This window comes from Macaca nemestrina, chromosome 14 (assembly GCF_043159975.1).
Source record: "Macaca nemestrina isolate mMacNem1 chromosome 14, mMacNem.hap1, whole genome shotgun sequence".
NCBI lineage: Eukaryota > Metazoa > Chordata > Mammalia > Primates > Cercopithecidae > Macaca > Macaca nemestrina.
In genome coordinates, this window is record NC_092138.1 from 3,966,563 (window position 1) to 3,987,197 (window position 20,635).

General features: G+C 43.7%; 1 long non-coding RNA gene across 2 annotated transcripts; it reads left to right on the forward strand.

Annotated features, from left to right (window-relative positions):
- The first annotated feature begins 116 nt into the window (after positions 1-116).
- Positions 117-12,398, forward strand: LOC105498893 (uncharacterized). Of its 2 annotated transcripts, XR_011612309.1 has the most exons (5): positions 117-465; positions 966-1,180; positions 5,824-5,927; positions 9,967-10,058; positions 10,578-12,398. It is a non-coding gene; the product is annotated as an uncharacterized lncRNA (long non-coding RNA). The 2 variants fall into 2 exon arrangements; XR_011612308.1 differs by lacking the exons at positions 5,824-5,927; positions 9,967-10,058; positions 10,578-12,398 and having other exon boundaries at positions 966-1,440.
- The last annotated feature ends 8,237 nt before the right edge of the window (positions 12,399-20,635 follow it).

Genomic DNA, 20,635 nt, shown 5'->3' on the forward strand with positions numbered 1-20,635 from the left:
GCTGGGCTCCAAGCCCTGGGCCAGGCTGGGGCATGTGGGGCCAGGAGGCAGCTCAGAGTAGGAGGCAGAGAGAGAAGTGTTCTCAGAGGGCACCCGTATCTGGATATAATGTGGTCCTGAGATTCTGGCTGGGAACTGCTTCTAGGGTTTCATATGTGTTGTGCAGCTGCTTCCTCTCCCCAGCCTCACTCTGCAAGAATTCTAGTGATTATGTTGCCACCATCTTGGAGTTCCATGCCCTCATAGTTTAATGGCATCAGCAGATCTGCCTGTGCACAGACTTCCTGTGCTACCTCACTCCTGAGGGGTGATACTTCTGCAGGGCCTATGACCTGGTGCACAACTTTAGACACCATCATCGTGGAGCAGCACTGCATCCTTACTAGCCAGGGTGTTGGTGACACCCTCAAGGCCAAGGCCATGTTCAAGACTTCGGACTTCAGTGATGCACTTGTGCTGGGCAAGGTGGGTGTCTCCGGGATCTTAATTCAGGAGGTGGAATGCAGTTTGAGATCAAGTGTCTGATCAAAGAACTTGAACTTGATCTGGAGGGCTCTGGGGAGCCATGGAAGGTGCTGGATAAAGGAGGGACAGTCAGCCACGTTTTAGAGATGACTGTAGAAGGCTGAGTGGAAGCGGCGAACAAGAGCCAAGAGACCAGGGAGGGAGCTTGTGGGGCAGGTTTGGAGATGGCAAGGGAGGGATTCTGCTTGGATGAAAAGTCTTCAGGAACTATCTCAGGTTACACTCAGGTACCCTCAAAGCTAGTGTGTTCAGAGGTCTTGTCTCCAGGATGAAAGTGGGAAGGAGTTGTCAGACAAGGACATATATGGAGGCTGGCATCTTCATTAGTGGCAGTGGTGGTCCCATTGTGGACTACTGTAAGAACAGGGGTCTCTCCATTCAGGGACATGGTAGATGGGCCCTATATCACTCCATTCTGCCCTTCCTTTCCCTTTTCCCAGTCTCCCCAGGGCCTGGATGCATGGGCGCTGTCCATCCTCTGGTGCTGAAGCAGCCAAGTGGCCCAATCCTACCTGGCCGCCTCTTAGGATATGACTGCACAGCCAGTGGCCTCTACTAGATCCTGTACAACTTCACAAGACACCCAGACACTGCGAGTGCTGCCAGCACGTGCTGCAAGAGTCCTGAGGGACCACAATCCTGAAGACATTGAATGGTGGGTGCAGGGCCTCATGGATGTTCCCCAGCCCCTCTCATTGGCTCTGCTTCAGGTGGTGAAGGGGGATAACGTTTCTGTCAATTCTGCCATTATTGACTAGCAGGAAAAGGAGCGGAGCCCAGAAGCAGGGCCTGGTGCCCAGCCTGCCTAACAAGGGAGAATTTGTAGGCTTTGTGGACAGATCTGGGAGTCCATATCTATCACCCACTAACTTGATATGAGACATTAGTAAAATCAGTTTTCTTTTCTGAACTACATTTCTGCATATGTAAATTGAGGGAAATTTCTTCTACCCCACAAGGCTGCTTGGAGAATTAGTGACAGTTTGTGTAGAGCAGATGCCACCCAGCAGGCATTTGGTGTCCAGACCACTCCACTTCCCCCTTCATTTTCTGCCCAAATTTGCATTCTGTTCCCAAGACTTTCACTCCCCTTAATTATGCTCTTCCCTCTGATTCTCGCCTTATCATCTATTCCACGGTGCATTGAGGGCGACAGCAGCAGTGGTTGTATTGGCATTGGCGCTAGTGGTGGCAGCCGCAACAAGTCTGCGGTCAGGGAAGTGGGAGTGGGAGAGCAGTGGTGGCCTACCTGGCCTGGCGTGGGTAGGAAGCTGTGGGTGCTGTATCATGGGCCTCAGTGGCAGCAGTGGAGGCACAGCCAGGGTAGGGAGGAGTCCTTCCCGTTTTCCTGCAGAATCTGAAGTCTCTTCCTCCTGCTGACACCTGAGCCAGGTGTGAGTGGAGCCTTATTTCACTCTTTAACAAAACTGATGGGGTGACTAAAATTGGTGTATCTTTTTGCTTGTTTTTGTTGTTGTTATGACAAAGTCTTAAACTTTTTCAAATTTCTTGAATCAAGGAGGGGAATCAAGGTATCGTAATAGGCCTTCCGATTCCCTCACCTGTTCTTTTTCCTTTCTTCCAGTCTGTTTTTTTCTTTTTCTCATCATCATCTTCTTGTTCCTCTTTATTTGCTTATGCCGCTACTTCTATTTTTTGTTTCTATTCCATGGATTCACAAGGATCTAAGTGGGTAACAGTCATGTATGCATGTATGTGTATGTACATATGCACTGTGTTGGTGTTGGAGTGTGGGGTGTGTGTGTGCACGCGAGCGTTGGAGTCACTGAATGACTGAAACTCTCCACACCAGGCTGTGTTCCTGCTCACTGCTGGAGGCACTGTCAGGGGCCCTGCCCTCAATCCCAGGTCTGACCCTTGCAGCACAGGCAGGACATTCTGGAGGAATCATGCCCTTGAAAGGAACCCCAAGGAGTGACTGGTGGGTACTGGTGGATAAATACCCCAGCTCCTTTTCTCTGGCTGGAATGACTCTGAGGCACATGTTCTATGCTGTCTCTTGGAGGAAACCAGCCGGGCTGAGTCCTGGCTGCCACAGTGGATACTTTCTTGATGAAGTTTCCTTTAACTGCTGCATTCCTTTCCTGTCTCTGTTCCCCACTCCTCTACTGATGTTTCCTGGCATTAGCACCCTAAGGAAGAACTGGCAGTAGAATTACTGTCCTAGAGTCATCTTCAAATAAAATTTTCTATTCTTGTTTCTGCTCCTCCTCCTTTTGTTTGCTTTTTCCCAAGCAATGGCATTAACAAACAAAAATGGAGTTAAAAATAATCTACTTGTCAGTGTGTTGTATTTTAGAAATAATAGCTATGCTTTCTTGATCCGGTTAATGCGTTCTAAGTAGTTACTCAAGGAATTTAAAAAAAGAAGCATCAAGTAAAATATTGTTAGCAAACAGCCGTTTCACCTCTCTCACATGTTAGTCCGGAGATAGGCAAGAGGCACACGGAAGAATTAAGTTCCAATTTATGAGATCATTAAGTGAACTATATTTCCCTTTATGTTATTTCTCTGCCACTATTTTCAAGAGCATTATCTGCATGAGCAAACCTTGTTTGTCACCACATCTTTGCAACAAAAAAAGGAAGGGGGGATCCTGTGTCTGTTTTAAGGCCAGGATTCACAACCAAAAACAATGCTTTATTAATTTTTGCCGTTAAGAACCTGCAGTATTGAGCTTTATTTTATTCCTAGTATTACAACCTTTAGTATGAGCTCTTTTTTTTTTGATCTAGAAGTTTATGCATTTTATTGACTACTTTAAAGAAACAAATCTATATTGTATCGTTTTTTCAATTCCTTTTTTAAAATTCCTTGAGTAACTACTTAGAATGCATTAACTGGATCAGGAAAGCATAGCTATTCAAGTAACTACAGAATTATGCAAATCTCTAAAACATATTAATGGGACCGATTATTTCTAAAATACAACACACTGACAAGTAGATTACTTTTAACTCCATTTTTGTTTGTTAATGCCATTGCTTGGGAAAAAGCAAACAAAAGGAGGAGGAGCAGAAACAAGAATAGAAACAAAAAATAGAAGTAGCGGCATAAGCAAATAAAGAGGAACAAGAAGATGATGATGAGAAAAAGAAAAAAACAGACTGGAAGAAAGGAAAAAGAACAGGTGAGGGAATCGGAAGGCCTATTACGATACCTTGATTCCCCTCCTTGATTCAAGAAATTTGAAAAAGTTTAAGACTTTGTCATAACAACAACAAAAACAAGCAAAAAGATACACCAATTTTAGTCACCCCATCAGTTTTGTTAAAGAGTGAAATAAGGCTCCACTCACACCTGGCTCAGGTGTCAGCAGGAGGAAGAGACTTCAGATTCTGCAGGAAAACGGGAAGGACTCCTCCCTACCCTGGCTGTGCCTCCACTGCTGCCACTGAGGCCCATGATACAGCACCCACAGCTTCCTACCCACGCCAGGCCAGGTAGGCCACCACTGCTCTCCCACTCCCACTTCCCTGACCGCAGACTTGTTGCGGCTCCCACCACTAGCGCCAATGCCAATACAACCACTCCTGCTGTCACCCTCAATGCACCAGCCCACCCTACAAGGTTCCTACCGCCTGGCCACTGCCACATCCCTGCCCCGACCCTGGCCATAATCAGCCACGCTGCTACTGCTCCAGTGCGCTGCAGTCTCTGTCATGGCCACCCACTGCAGCAGGTGGTGGCAGCGAGGTGAGCCACAGTGTGGCATGCCCCAGCCTCCAGAGTGTAGCAGGGGCTCCTCCTCCTGGCACAGAGCAGCTTGGCTTGCAAAGCCAGAAAAGCCTAGAACAGGATGGAGAGAGAGGTAGCAAAGCCTCACCTTGTCAGGCTGGCCACTGGGTGGGAGGGGCTGGTTCACGGAAGGCACTCACACCCTCCAAAGTCCAGCCTCTCCTCTGGCCCAAGGGGCCAGGAACTGGGGCCCAGGGTGGGGACTGGAGACTCCATAGTGGCTGGCTACCCACTCCACAGGAATTGCTGGGCAACGGGGCTGCGGTCCTCAGGACCAGGAACAGCAGAAACTCAGACCCAGCCACCTCCCCCCACACTCAAGTGCCGGTTTCCATTCCTGATGCCTCCACCCACTGGGCCCTGTCTGCCCATGGTGCCCGCTACTCCATGCCTGGGGGTCCCAGGTTGTCTCTGCCACACAGAATGAGAGGACGCAGATCCAGACACTACAGCGGGTGTGGAGGTCCTGCAATGTTCTAGATTCCCATGGAAATGCTGTGCATCCGCCACACTACAGCACAACCAGGAGTCTCGAGTCTGGCTCCTTCCCTGGAAACCACCACTGTGGCAGCCACCTCTGCCATCGGCAGTGCAGCCTGATATTTCCCTAACCCCCACCGGCAGTGTATCCCCCAATAGTGCCCTAAACACCACCCCCCACTCACCAGCAGTGTATCCCCCGATAGCACCCCTAATCCCTGTCCGCCTCAGACACTGCAGCACCCAGTAGTGCCCCCAACCTGCTGCTGGCCGCGGGAAGCAATGCCCAGCATAGCACCCCAACCTGCCCCCCACCGCAGGCAGCACAGCCCTGGATAGCACCCCAACCCACTCCCCGCTGCAGGCAGTGATGCCCCAAATAGTGCCCCCAACCCGCTCTCCACCGCCAGGCAGTGCAGCGTCAGATACGCACTTACCCTGCCTTCACCTTTCTACCACTCCCAGCTGGCGCAATGCAGTCTCCATCACCACCACCAACCTCAGCGAGGCGAGCCATGGTGTTACAGGCTCCAGCCTCCAGCCTGTGGCAGCGCTGCTCCCTTTTCTCCTCCTGTAGAAGGGCAGGGAGCAGCTCGGACTGCCTTGCCCCGGTCTTACCACTTTGGCGACACTTCCGTCTCTGTCGTGGCCACCCATGTTCTGATTGGATGAGAGAAAACCTCTAAGCCTATTCTGATTGGACTTTATTATCATGTTCTGATTGGTTAGCCTAAGATCTGCTCTCATCCAATCAGAACATGTAGCCCAGGAACCTTGGTATATAAAGCATGCTAAGGCGGCCTTAGGCCATTCCAGGCTCTTCTGAGTTTGTTGGTTCTGCTGGTCCATATCGGGCTTGGAAGCCCGACCTGCGGCATGCTGGAGGCTGGAGCTTGCGTCTTCGGCTCCGCAGCTCTCCTCGCTGTGGTAGGTGGAGGCTGGAGCTTGCTGTTCCACGGTTCACCTCACTGTGGTGGGTGGCGAAGATGGAAACTGCAGCGCTGCCTGAGCAGTAGGAGGGCTGCCTGCAGCGGAAGTTTCTCTGTGCCCTGCTACAGGAGAAGAGGGAGCCCCTGCCACAGGCTGGAGGCTGGAGCTTGAGCTTCACTGAAGTTGGTGGCCACGAGGAAGACTGCAGCTAGAGTGGTAGAAAAGCAGCGGGGTAGGTGCATATCCGCAGCTACTCTGCCTGCAGCAGGGGGCGGGTTGGGAACACTATCAGCTGCTGGCACAGCCCATAGCGGGGGCGGGTTTGGTGAGCCATGGTTGAGGGGGGCTACAATGCCTGCAGCCAGAGGCAGGTTAGGGATGCTACCGGGTGCTGCATTGCCTGAGGCTGGGGGTGGGTTGGGGATGGTATAGGGGGCTGCACTGATTGCTCTAGCTAGGATTTCCAGTACTATGATAGGTAACAGTGGTGACAGTGGACATCCTTATCATGTTCCAGATGTTAGAGAAAAGGTTTTCCATTTTTCCCCATTCCCTATGATTCTAGCTGTTGGTCTCTCATATATGGGCTTTTATGTTGAGGTATGTTTCTTCTGTACCCAGTGTTTTGAGAATTTATAGCATGAAGAGATGTTGAATGTTATCAAATGCTTTTTCAGCTTCAGTGGAAGTAATCATATGGTTTTGTCCTTTATTCAGTTGATGTGATGTATCACACTGATTGTGTGTTGAACCGTTCTTGCATCCCAGGGATAAATCCCACTTGATCATGATGAATTATCTTTTCAATGTATTGTTTAATTTGCTTTGCTGGTATTTGGTTGAGGATTTCTGCATCAATATTAATTAGAGATACTGGTCTACTTTTTTGATGTCTTTGTCTGATTTTGGTATCAGGGTAATAATGGCCTCATAGAATAAGTTTGGAAGTATTCCCTCATCTGTTTTTCAAAATAGCTTGAGTAGGATTGGTACTAGTTCTTTAAATGTTTGGTAGAATTCAGTAGTGAAGCCGGGCGCGGTGGCTCAAGCCTGTAATCCCAGCACTTTGGGAGGCCGAGACGGGCGGATCACGAGGTCGGGAGATCGAGACCATCCTGGCTAACACGGTGAAACCCCGTCTCTACTAAAAAAAAAAATACAAAAAACTAGCCGGGCGAGGTGGCGGGCGCCTGTAGTCCCAGCTACTCGGGAGGCTGAGGCAGGAGAATGGCGTGAACCCGGGAGGCGGAGCTTGCAGTGAGCTGAGATCCGGCCACTGCACTCCAGCCTGGGCGACAGAGCGAGACTCTGTCTCAAAAAAAAAAAAAAAAAAAAAAAAGAATTCAGTAGTGAAGCCATCAGTTCCTGGGCTTTTTTTTACTGGGAGACTTTTTATGATGGCTTCAATGTTATTGCTACTGATCTGTTCTGGTCTTGGATGTTTTCATGGTTTAATCTTGATAGGTTGTTTATGTCTAAGAATTTATCAGTTTCTCTAGGTTTTCCAATTTATTGGCATGTAGTAGTAAGTTATGATCCTTTGAATTTCTGCAGTATCCGTTGTAATGCCTCCTTTTTATCTCTGATTTTATTTGAATTTTCTCTTTCTTTTTAGCTAGCCTGGCTAAAGGTGTTTTGATTTTGTTTAACTTTGTAGAAAACCAACTTTTTGTTTTGTTGATCTTGGGTATTTTTTATTTCAATTTTGTTTATTTCTGTTATGATCTTTCTTTTCTCATAATTTTGAATTTAGTTTGCTCTTACTTTTCTAGTTTGTAAGTTGTTTATTTGAAGATTTTCTTCTTTCATGAGGGTAGGCACTTATAGCTATAAATTTCTGCCTTTGCAGTGCTTTCTGTGTATTGTAAGTTTTGTTATATTGTGTTTCCATTACCATTTGTTGCAAGAAAGTTTTCAATTTTCATCTTAATATCTTCATTGACTCACTGGTCATTCAGGAGCATATTGTTTAACTTCCATGTGCTTGTATGGTCTCCAAAATTTCTCTTCTTGTTGGTATCTAGTTTTATTCCTTTCTAGTCAGAGAAGATGCTTGATATTATTTAAATTTTTTAATGTTTTAAGACTTCTTTTGTGACCTAACATATCGTATGTGCTTAAGAATGAGCCATGTGCAGAATAATGTGTATTCTGCAGCTCTTGGATGAAATATTCTGTAGATATCTATTAGGTCCATTTGGTCTATAATGCAGATTAAGTTAAGTGCTTCTTAATTTTCTGTTTGGAAGATCTGTTCAATACTGAAAGTGGGGTGTCTCCAGCTTTAATAGTACTTTTTATAGTCTTTTATATAGCTTTTTTATAGTCTGTAGCTATAAATGTATTGAGTTCTAGCTCTCTGACTGTAATATTTCCTTTATATATCTGGGTGCTTCGGTATTGAGTGCTTAAATATTTACAATCATTACGTCCTCTTGCTAAATTGACCCCTTTATCGTTGAATAGTGGCCTTCTTTGTCTCTTCTTATAGTTGTTGTTTTAAAGTCTATTTTGTCTGATATAAGTACAGCTATTTCTGTTCTTTTTTTGGTTTCCATTGGCAGGGAATATATTTTCCATCCCCTTATTTTCAGCCTATGTGTGCCTTTATAGGTGAAGTGTGTTTCTTGTAACAGATAAATGGGTCTTATTTTTTAATCCATTCTGCCATGTATGTCTTTTGATTGGAGAGTTCTGTCCATTTACAGTCATTGTTATTACTCATAAGTAAAGGCTTACTCTTGCTATCTTGTTATTTTCAGTTGTTTTGTGGTCTTCTCTTCCCTTTTTTTTTCTGTCTTGTTTTGTTTTGTTTTTATTCCTGTCTTCTTTTTAGTGAAATTGATTTTCTCTGATATGGGGTTTTTTTTTTGTTTTTTTTTTTTGCTTCTTACTTTTTGTGTATCCTTTTTATGTGTTGTTTTATTTGAGGTTATCATGAGGCTTGTGATACTATTTTATAACTTAATTTTAAACTGATAGCAACTTAACACTGCTTGCATAAACTGACAAGCAAATAGAAGACTAATTAAGGCTCTACACTTTAACTTTGTCCCCTTGCTTTTTAACTACTTTTGCTGTATCACATAGGTTTTGGAATGTTGTGTTTCCGGAAACAACATTTTTAGTTTTAAATTTCTTTTTACATTTTCTCAAGAAAGTTTTAAATCTCTTTTTAAATTTCTTCATTGACCCATTGGTTATTCAGGAACATATTAATGTTCACATATTTGTACAGTTTCCAAATTCTTCCTGTTACTAATTTCTAGTTTTATTCTATTGTGGTTAGAAAAGATAATTGATACAATTTTTGACTTTTAAAATTCGTATAGACTTCATTGCTCCCTTTAGGTCTATTAATAATTGCTTTATATATTTAGGTGCTCCAATGTTGGATGAATATATGTAACTGTTACATCTTCCTGCTATATTGATTATTTGATATGGCCTTTTACATAATGGTCTTTTCTCTTTTTACAGTTTTTGGCTTAAAGTCTAAGTATTTTGTATTAGTGTAGCTACTCTTGCCCTTTTTGTTTTTGTTTGCATAGAATACCTTTTCCCACCACTTTTCTTTGAGTCTGTGTGTTCTTACAGTTGAAGGGAGTCTCTTGTAGGCAGCATATGGTTGGATCTTGTTTTTCTTTCTAAATTTATTCAGCCACTATGTCTGCAGAATACATTTTGAATTAAGCAATAGAAAAAACAAGACAGATTAATATGGCTGTATAAAAAAATTTTTAACTTGTAATTAAAAACAACACAATATAATAGGATGAAAAGGAAAGCACTAGAATGATCTTGCTCATTTCAATTCTAATATTAATTCTAATATTAAGAAAATCTAGCAATGTTTGGTTTTCACTTTTTTTTTTTTTGGAGATGGAGTCTCAGTCTTTCACCAGGCTGGAGTGCAGTGGCACAATCTTGGCTCACTACATCCTCCACCTCCCGGGTTCAAGCAATTCTCCTGCCTCAGCCTCTCAAGTAGCTGAGACTACAGGCGCCCGCCACCACACCTAGCTAATTTTTTTTTGTATTTTTAGTAGAGATGGGGGTTCACCATGTTGGCCAGGATGACCTTGCTCTCCTGACCTCATGATCCACCTGCCTGGGCCTCCCAAATTGCTGGGATTACAGGCGGGAGCCACTGTGCCCATTGAGTTTTCACTTCTATTATTGTATTTTTAGTTCCATAATTTCATTTGTTCATTTTTTGTAACCTTTATTTCTTTGCTGAAATTTTAAATTTTGTTTTCATTTGATTGCAGAAAATTTGTAAATGATCACTGAAGCATTTAAAAAGATGTCTGCTCTAAGATCCTTTTCAGATGGGTCCAACCTCTGATTCATTTCAGTTGGGGTCAGTTGATTGTCTTTCCTCATTCAAGTCATGATTTTCTTGGCTCTTGGTGTGATGATTGTATCCTGGCCCTTTTGTCTGTCATGTTATGTAATGCAAGGTGCTATTTACATCTTTAATTTTAGCAAGGAAGCACTTTGTTTGGGCTTGGCATGTGGGCCTTAGACTATTTTGTGGACTGGGGAGGAGGCTTCAATGATAGTTTGATTATTGGAGCCTTTAAGGTTTTGCTTTTACTTCCTCAGTGGATTTAGTGCCACTGCTCTCTGCTGGTGCTGGCTGAGGGTGCAGAAGGGTTTACCAGGCTTGTGGTAGTGTGTGGGGTGGGGTGGGGTGGGGTGGGCTAGGGGAGATGTCGGTGAGGTGGGGTTGGAAGGATTCCTCTTCCCAGTATCCCCTCACCTATTCCACCACCTCTGCCTCTGTGTCTGGGTTGGGAGGAGACTCTCCATCTCAAACCTGCAGGGACAAAGGGCCTTCCTTGGTCAGGTCACTGACGTAGCTGCACCTCTCTTGCAGGTTCTGCCTTTTTAGATATTTTTCCTTTGAAAAGGCAGCCCCAGGCCCAGAAGGAATATGGAGCCTTCCCTGGTTGCTTATTGTTGGTGTGGCACCTGTATCCATCCCCTTTGCTGGTGGTGCAGCCTGTCTGGTAGTCTGAAGAGTCCCAGTTGCATCTGGAGAAGGAATGGGCTTACCTGGAGGCCTTCTGTTGCCTGTCAGGGGTGGGAAACAGCAGGTCTGAGTGGCCTTCTGATTGTGGGAACCCACAAGTCACCCTGTGCTCTGCTGTTTCTCTGGTTCTGGGTCCCGAGGGGCAAGAAATTCCCAGAGTTCTCTGGTCCATAGAGGATGACCTTAGATAAAGAATTGTTGGCTGGGCGCCAAAGCTCACACCTGTAATCCCAGCATTTTGGGAAGCCAAGGCTGGTGGATCACTTGAGGTCAGGCATTCAAGACCAGCCTGGCCCACGTGGTGAAGCCCATCTCTACTAAAAATACCCCAAAAAAAGCCGAGTGTGGTGGCACATGCCTGTAACCCCAGCTACTTGGGAGGCTGAGGCAGGAGAATCGCTGGAACCCAGGAGGCAGAGGTTGCAGTGAGCCAAGATTGCGCCACTGCACTCCAGCCTGGACAACAGAGCAAGACTCCATCTCAAAAAAAAAAAAAAAAAAACATAAATTTAAAAAAATAAATAAACTAAATAGTTTAAGGATGGGATGGAAGTAAAGACACGCCCCTCCATTTCACAGTAGACACTAATAAACAACATGAAATATACAATTCCTGTTTGAGAAAAAGTCAGAACACTGTATATTAAAAGTAAACTTTAAACAAATGGATAGACAGCATAATCCTGTGCTGAACATCTATCTTATTATGCTTGGTATTTTAAGACCCTCAAAATCTCTTAATCAAAGAAAAAATACAAAATCCTACTGCAGATTTTTTTTTTTTTTTTTTTTTTTTTTGATGAGACGGAGTCTCGTTCTGTTGCCCAGGCTGGAGTGCAGTGGTGCAATCTCAGCTCACTGCAACCTCTGCCTCCTGGGTTCACACGATTCTCCTCAGCCTCCTGAGTAGCTGGGATTAGAGGCACACACCACCACGCCTGGCTTTTGTGTATTTTTTTAGTAGAGACGGGGTTTCACTATGTTGGCTAGACTGGTCCCAAGCTCCTGACCTCGTGATCCGCCCGCCTCAGCCTCCCAAAGTGCTGGGATTACAGGTGTGAGCCACTGTGCCTGGCCCTATTGCAGATTTTTTAAAACATTGATAACACATGGCCAGGCACAATGGCTCACGCCTGTAATCCTAGCATTTTGGAAGGACGAGGCAGGTGGATCACCTGAAGTCAGGAGCTCCACACCAGCCTGGCCAACATGGTGAAATCCTGTCTCTACCAAAAATACAAAAATTAGCTGGGTGTGGTGGAACGCACCTGTAATCCCAGCTACTTGGGAGGCTGAGGCACGATAATTGTTTGAACCTAGGAGACGGAGGTTACAGTGAGCCAAGATTGTGCCACTGCACTCCACTCTGGGTGACAGAGTGAGACTCTGTCTCAAAAATGAAAAAAAAAATAAAAAGTTATATAAATGGAATTATAAAGATTAGAACTTTGCAGGGTTAACTCAGTATAATTTTCATTCAGTATAATTCCCTCAAGTTTGATCCAAGTTGTTGCACATACCAATAATTTGTTCCTTTTTATTTCTGAGTGGTATTCCATGGTACGGATGTGCCACAATTTAACAATTCCCAAGGTGAAAGACATCTGGGTGGATTCCAGTTTTTGTCTGTTACAAATAAAACTGCTGTGAACACTCTTGTACAGAGTTTTGTGTGAACATAAATTTTCATTTCTTGGGGATAAATGCCCAGTGTACAATTACTGGGTCATATGGAAATTGCATTTAGCTTTGTAAGAAAGTGGCAAATCATTTTCCAGAGTAGCTGTAATCTCTACCTTTTTTAAAAAAATAGAGGCAGGGTCTCACTGTTGCCCAGGCTGGTCTGGAACTCCTGGGCTCAAGTGATCCTCCCACCTTGACTGCTCTGTTGGAATTACGGGTGTGAACCATCACACCCAACCATCTTTACCTTTTGAACTTATGAATGGAGTGTTTAATCCACTCTCATCTCATGTAATTATTGATATGGTGAGATTTGTTTGCCATTTTCATTTCTTTCTTTCTTTTTTTTTTTTTTTGAGAGACAGAGTCTCTCTCTGTTGCCCACGCGGGAGTGCAGTGGTATGATCAGAACTCACTGAAGCCTTGACTTCTCAGGCTCAAGCAATCCTCCCATCTCAGCCTCCCAAGTAGCTGGGACTACAGGTGCATGCCACCATGCCTGACTAATTTCTGAATTTTTAATACAGATGGCTTTTGTGTGTTAGCCAGGCTGGTCTCTAACTCTTGGCTTCAAGTGATCCACCCACCTTGCCCTCCCAAAGTGCTGGGATTATAGGCATAAGCCACCACACCCAGCTGTGGTATTTATATTCTATATGCCTCATGTCTTTTTGTTGTTGTTCCTCTATTACTTTTTTACCACCTTTATTATAGTGTACCATTTTAATTCTTTTGGTTTTTTTAAAGTGTTTATTTTCTTAGTAACTTTTAACAGTGGATAGATACCCAAACAGAAAATCAGTAACAAATCACCGGACCTGAATTACACTTTAGATTAGATAAACCTAATAGACATATACTGAACATTCTACGCAGCAGAAGCAGGATATACATTCTCTTTTTTTGCGGGGGGTGGGGGGAGTTTCGCTCTTGTTGCCCAGGCTGGAGTGCAATGGCGCAATCTTGACTCACTGGAACCTCCGCCTCCCCAATTCAAGTGATTCTCCTGCCTCAGCCTCCCAAGTTGCTGGAATTACAGGCATGCGCCACCATGCCCAGCTAATTTTGTATTGTACTTTTAGTAGAGATGGGGTTTCACCCTGTTGGTTACACTGGTCTCGAACTCCTGACCTCAGGTGATCCACCCACCTCGGCCTCCCAAAGTGCTGGGATTACAGACTGAGTCACCACGCCTGGCCAGGATATACATTCTTAAACACATAAGGAACATTCTCCAGGATAGGTCATATATTAAGCCACAAAACAAGCCTTAACAAGATTGAAACCATATCAAGTATCTTTTCTAACAGTGAAACTAGAAATCCTAACAGGAGTACAACTGGAAAATTCACAAATACATGGAAATTAACACATTCCTGAATGACCACTGGGCCAAAGAGAAAAGCAAATGGGAAATTAAAAAAAAAAAAAATTTAGAAACAAAAATGCAACATATCAAAACCTAAGAGAAGCACAACACTGTATATCAAAACTTAAGGGAGACAGCAGTTCTAAGAGGGAATTTTGTAGCAATAAATGCTTACGTTAAGAAAAAATCTCAAATGAACAACCTAATATTATGCCTCACGAAACTAGAACATGGACAAACTAAGAGATGGTTTTTTGAAAAGAAAAACAACATGAAAAAAAATCTTCAGCTGGTTAAGGGAAAAAAAAAGACTCAAAATCAGAAATGAAAGAGGACACATTACAACTGATAACACAAAAAATCAAAGGATCGGCCAGGCGCAGTGGCTCATGCCTGTAATCCCAGCACTTTGGGAGGCTGAGGCAAGCAGATAATTTGAGGTCAGGAGTTCAAGATCAGCCTGGTCACATGGTGAAACCCCTATCTACTAAAAATACAAAAATTAGCTGGGTGTGGTGGTGGGCACCTGTAATTCCAACTACTCAGGAGTCTGAGGCAGGAGAATCGCTTGAACCCAGGAGGCGGAGGTTGCAGTGAGCCAAGATCAGGCCACCGCATTCCAGCCTAGGTGGCAAAGTGAGACTCCATCTCAAAAAAAAAAAAAAAAGATCAGACGATCATAAGACACAAACACACTTAAATTGGATAAGCAAGAAAAATTGACTGATTTCAAGAAACATACAATTCTACCAAGACTGAATCATGCAGAAATAGGAATTCTGAACAGACCAATAATAAGCAAGGAAATTGGATCAATAATCAAAATCTCCCAGCAAACAAAAGCCTAGGACCAGAAGGTTTCACTGGTCAATTTTACCAAACATTTAAAGAATCAATACCAATTCTTTTCAGAGCTCCCAAAAATTTAAGAGGGAACGATTCCAAACTTATTTTATGAGGCCAGCATTACCCTGATACAAAGCCAGAAAAGGACACCACAAGAAAAGACACAGACCAATATTCTTGATGAGCATAGATGCAAAAATTCCTTGACAAAATACTAACTTGCAAACTGAATTCAATAGCATGTTAAAAGAATCTTCCCCCATGATTAAGTGGGATTTAACTGTAGGATGCAAGGGTGGTTAAACATATGCAAATCAATAAATGTGATACACCACATTCACTGAATGAAGTTTTAAAAAATCACATCATCTCAATAGATACAGAAAGAGCATTTGACAAAATCAACATTTCATGTTAAAAACTTTCAACAAATTAGGCAGAGAAGGCATGTAATAAACATAATAAACACTATCAACATAATAAAAGCCATACATGACAAGCCTACAGCAAACATCATACTCAGTGGTGAAAAGCTGAAATATTTTCCTTTAAGATCACAAAGAAGACAAGAATGCCCACTCTTAATACTTCTAATCAACTTGGTACTGAATCCTAAATAGAGCAATTAGAAAATAAGTCACCCAAATTGGAAAGGAAGAAATTTAAAAATGTTTCTGTTTGCAGATGATCTTATATGTAGTAAACCCATACCAACCAAAAAATAATAATAATACTTTTTTTGGGTAAAGTTGCAATTTTTTTTTTTTTTTTTTTTTTTGAGACGGAGTCTTTGTTCTGTTGCCCAGGCTGGAGTGTAGTGGTGCAGTCTCAGCTCACTGCAAGCTCCACCTCCCAGGTTCACACCATTCTCCTGCCTCAGCCTCCTGAGTAGCTGGGACTACAGGCTCCCACCACCACACCCGGCTAATTTTTGTGTTTTTAAAAATTGGCAAAGTTGCAGAACATAAACCCAACATACAAAAATCAGTTGTGTTTCTATATAGTAATAATGAATTACCTGAAAAAGAATTTAAGGGGAAAAATATCCCATTTGAAACAGCATCAAAAAGAATAAAATACTTAGGAATAAATTTGACCAAGGAAGTGAAATATCTGTAATCTGGCAACTATAAAACACTGATAAAAATAAATTGAAAAAGACACAAGAAACAGATACCGCATGTCTGGATTGAAAGGACTATGATGGTTAGTTAATATGTCCATACTACCAAAAGTAACCAACAGATTCAATGCAATCCCTATAAAACTTGAATTTTCACTTGCAAAGAGAATGAAATTGGACCCTTACCTTACTCTATAGACAAAAATCTATTCAAAATGGATTAAAGACTTCAATGTCAAACTCTATTCAAAATGGATTAAAGACTTCAATGTAAGATATGAAACCATAACAATTGTAAAAGGAAACAAAGGAAAAGCCCCTTGACACTGGTCTTGGCAATGATTTTTTGCCTGTGACACCAAAAACATAGGTAACAAAAACAAAAATAAGTGGGACCACATCAAACTGAAACATTTTTGCACAGCAAAGGAAGCAATCCATAAAATGAAACGGCAACCTACAGAACAGGAGGAAATATCTGCAAACCATATGATAGGAGGCTAATATCCAAAATGTATAATGAACTCATACAATTCAATAGCAAAGAGACAACTAACCTGATTTTAAAATGGAAAAGGACCTGAATAGGCATTTTTCCAAGGAAGACATACAAATGGCCAACAGGTATATGAGAAACTACCCAACATCACTAATCATCAGGAAAATGAAAATCAAAACCAGGCCTGGCACGGTGGCTCATGCCTGTAATCCTAGCACTTTGGGAGGCCAAGGCAGGCGGATCACTTGAGGTAAGGAATTGAAGACCAGCCCAGCCAAACATGGGGAAACCCGTCTCTACTAAAAACAGCAAAAATTAGCCGGGCGTAGTGCCATGTGCCTGTAATACCAGCTACTGGGGAGGCTGAGGCACAAGAATCACTTGAACCTAGGAGGCCAAGGTTGCAGTGAGCCAAGATTGTGCCACTGCACTCCAGCCTGGATGACAAAGGAAGAGAGGAGAGGGAAGGGGGGACGAGGGGGAGGAGGGGAAGGGGGAAGAGGGGGGGCAGGGGAGATCAAAGTCATAAAGAGATATCACCTCAGACCTGTTAGAATGGCTATTATCAAAAAGCCAAAAAATAACAAGTGCTGATGAAGATGTGGAGAAAAGGGGAAACTTTATACTCTGTTGGTGGGAATGTAAATTGCTACAATCATTATGGAAGACACATGGAGGTTCCTCAAAAACCTGAAAGTAGAATTACCTTATGATTCAGTAATTCCTTCTTCTGGGTATATATCCAAAGGAAATAAAACCGGCATCTCAAAGACATATCTGCATTTCCATGTTCAATTCAGTATTCACAACAGCTGAGATATGGAAAAAAATCTAAATTTCCATTCACAAACAGATAAAGAAAATGTGACGTCTGTGTGTGTATACAATTTGATATTATTCACCCTTAAAAGAAGAAAATCTTGCCATCTGTGACAACGTGGATATGCCTGGAGGACATTATGATAAGTGAAATATGCCAGATGCAGGAAGACAAATACTACATGATCTCACTTATATATAGAATCTATAAAAGCCAAACCCAGAAAAATAACAATGGTCACCAGGTGCTTGGGTGTGGGAAGAAAAAGGGCAGTGTTGGCAAAGGGTGCAAACTTTGAGTTCTAAGTTGAAGTTCTAGACATCTAATGTACAACATGATGCATATTGTTAATATAGGTACTTGAAGTTTGTTGCGCTGGGTCTAACTTTAAAAATGGCCATCTAACACTGCCACCTAGTGGTCACTGCAGTTTAAAACAATGACAAAATAATCACTCCACTTCCAAGACAAGCAAAAGTGGCTTTATAAAAATGACACTGTTGGCCGGGCGCGGTGGCTCACGCCTGTAATCCCTGTACTTTGGGAGGCCGAGACGGGCGGATCACGAGGTCAGGAGATCGAGACCATCCTGGCTAACACGGTGAAACCCCGTCTCTACTAACCAGGCGTGGTGGCGGGCGCCTGTAGTCCCAGCTACTCGGGAGGCTGAGGCAGGAGAATGGCGCAAACCCGGGAGGCGGAGCTTGCAGTGAGCCGAGATGGTGCCACTGCACTCCAGCCTGGGCGAAAGAGTGAAGACTCCGCCTCAAAAAAAAAAAAAAAAAAAAAAAAAAAAGACACTGTTGGCCCGGTGCGGTGGCTTATGCCTATAATCTCAGCACTTTGGGAGGCCAAGGCGGGTGGATCACCTCATGTCAGGAGCTCAAGACCAGTCTGACCAACGTGGTGAAACTGTCTCTACTAAAAATACAAACATTAGCCAGACGTGGTGGTTCACACCTGCAGTCCCAGCTACTTGGAAGGCTGAAAGGCAGAGTTTGCAGTGAGCCAAGATCACACCACTGCACTCCAGCCTGGGCAACAGAGTGAGACTCGGTCTCAAAAAAAAAAAGAAAAAAAAAGTTAAAAACAGCTTTCTAACAGTGCCCATGAAAAACAATTTAAAATATATGCCCCATTAACAAAACCACAATAAACAAAAGACCTAGATATTCTAATACACATTATTAAAATATTTGACAGTCCACTTATCTTTACATGTTCTGCATTCTTGAATATTCTAAATGATTCACTTTAATCAAGCTAATCTCAGATGGGACTGAAAAAAAAATTCATGCTGAAATATAAAGGGACTAATAACCTCCACATTACTATTCCCATTCATGGGTTTTTTCCTACCTTTTCAGGTTATGTTCCTTTTTATAAATTTTAGAAAATGCGAGTCTTTTTATTTTTCTTATCCCAAATGAATCTCTACCCATTAGCATTTCACCTTCTTGACCCTCATTCCCACTGATTTCTCTTTTCTCCACATTCTTTTCTGTACCTTGGTGCCTGTATGTTGTTTTTTCAATAATAAGGGCCTTTCCCACTTCAGAGAGGAGTGCTGCCTCAAATGCAAGCTGGCCTAGCCTCCCTACACACCTGGGACTGTCCAGAGGGACAATCCCAGAATACAATAGGGAGATCAAGGATAAAAGAGGTTCCTTAGCTCATTCAATAAATACAAGCCAAACTTCCTGTTAGCAACCTAGATGGAGGCCGGGCACGGTGGCTCACGCCTGTAATCCCAACACTTTGGGATGCCCAGGCAGGCGGATCACCTTAGGTGAGGAGTTCGAGACCAGCCTGACCAACATGGCAAAACCTGTCTCTACTAAAATACCAAAAAAAAAAAAAAAAAAAAAAAAGCCAGCGATGGTGCACGTCTAGTAATCCCAGCTACTTGGGAGGGTGAAGCACAAGAATCACTTGAACCTGGGAGGTGGAGGTTGCAGTGAGCGAAGATGCAAGATGGTGCCACTGCACCCCGGCCTGGGTGAGAGAGCGAGATTCTGTCTCAAAACAAAACAAGCCTAGATGGAGGAAACAGCCACTGCCTTCAGACTCTATCACCTAGCAGTGGAATCACATGGATGCCTTGGTGAAACACTGAATACAGTAATGACATGAACATACACATGTTAACAGAACAGGGGAGAAAAGACCTAGCAACATCTTGCCTCTCCAACATAAAAGAGCAGCTCCTTTGGATGTATAATGCTCAGGAAACACAAAAATTCTAGATGAAGGTTTTTAAACATTCAATTCAGTTTTGCAAAGGATATGGTTGAATAAAGAGTATACTTTGTTCATGCCTGCTCCGTCTTCATTGCTAGGTATGTGTGCAGTGTGGTGGTTGTCTTTTCTACATTCAGAGAAAGGTATATTAGTCCATTCTCATGCTTCTATAAAGAACTGCCCAATACAGGGTAATTTATAAAGTTTATTTCACACCACAGTTCCACAGGGCTGGGGAGGCCTCAGGAAACTTAAAATCATGATGGAGGGAAAGCAAACAAGTCCTTCACATGCTGACAGGAAGAAGTGCCAAGCAAAAGGGGGGAAAGCCCCTTATAAAACCATCAGATCTTGTGAGAACTCACTGTCACGAGAAGAGCAGCATGGGTGTAACCGCGCCCATGATTCATTTACCTCCCACCAGGTCCCTCCCATGACACAGGATTATGGGAACCCCAATTCAAGATGAGATTTGGGTGGGTACACAGCCAAATCGTATTGTTCTGCCCCTGGCCCCTCCCAAATCTCATGTCCTCACATTTCAAAATACAATCATGCCCTCCCAACAGTCCCCTTAAGCCTTAACTAACTCCAGCATTAACTCAGAAGTCTGAGTCCAAAGTCTCATCTGACACAAGACAGCAAGACCCTTCTACCTATGAGCCTGTAAAATCAAAGGCAAGTTAGTTACTTCCTATATACAATGTGGGTAGAGGCATTGGGTAAATACACCTGTTGCAAGTGGGAGAAACTGGCCAAAAGGGCTACAGGACTGATGCAAGTCCAAAATCCAGCAAGGCAGCCAAATCTTAAAGCTCTGAATGATCTCCTTTGACTCCACGTCTCACCTCCAGGGCATTCTGATGCAAGAGGTGGGCTCCCACAGCTTTGGGCAGCTCCACCCCTGTGGCTTTGCAGGGGTTGTCTGCAGCTTCTCCAGGCACACAGTGCAAGCTGTAGGTGGATCTACCATTCTGGGGTCTGGAGGACAGTGGCCCTCTTCTCCCAGTTCCACTAGGCAGTGCCCCAGTGGGGACTCTGGGGGCTGTGACCACACATTTCCCTCTCGCACTGCCCAAGCAGAGATTCTCCATGAGAGCACCACCCCTGTAGAAAACGTATGCCTGGACATCCGTGTATTTCCATACATCCTCTGAAATCTAGGTGGAGGTTCCCAAACTTCAATTCTTGACTTCTGTGTACCCGCAAGCCCAACACCACGTGTAAGCCAGCAAGGCCTGGGGCTTGCACCCTCTGAAGCAACGGCCTCAACTGTACATTGGCCCCTTTTAGCCACAGATGGGACGCAGGGCACCAAGTC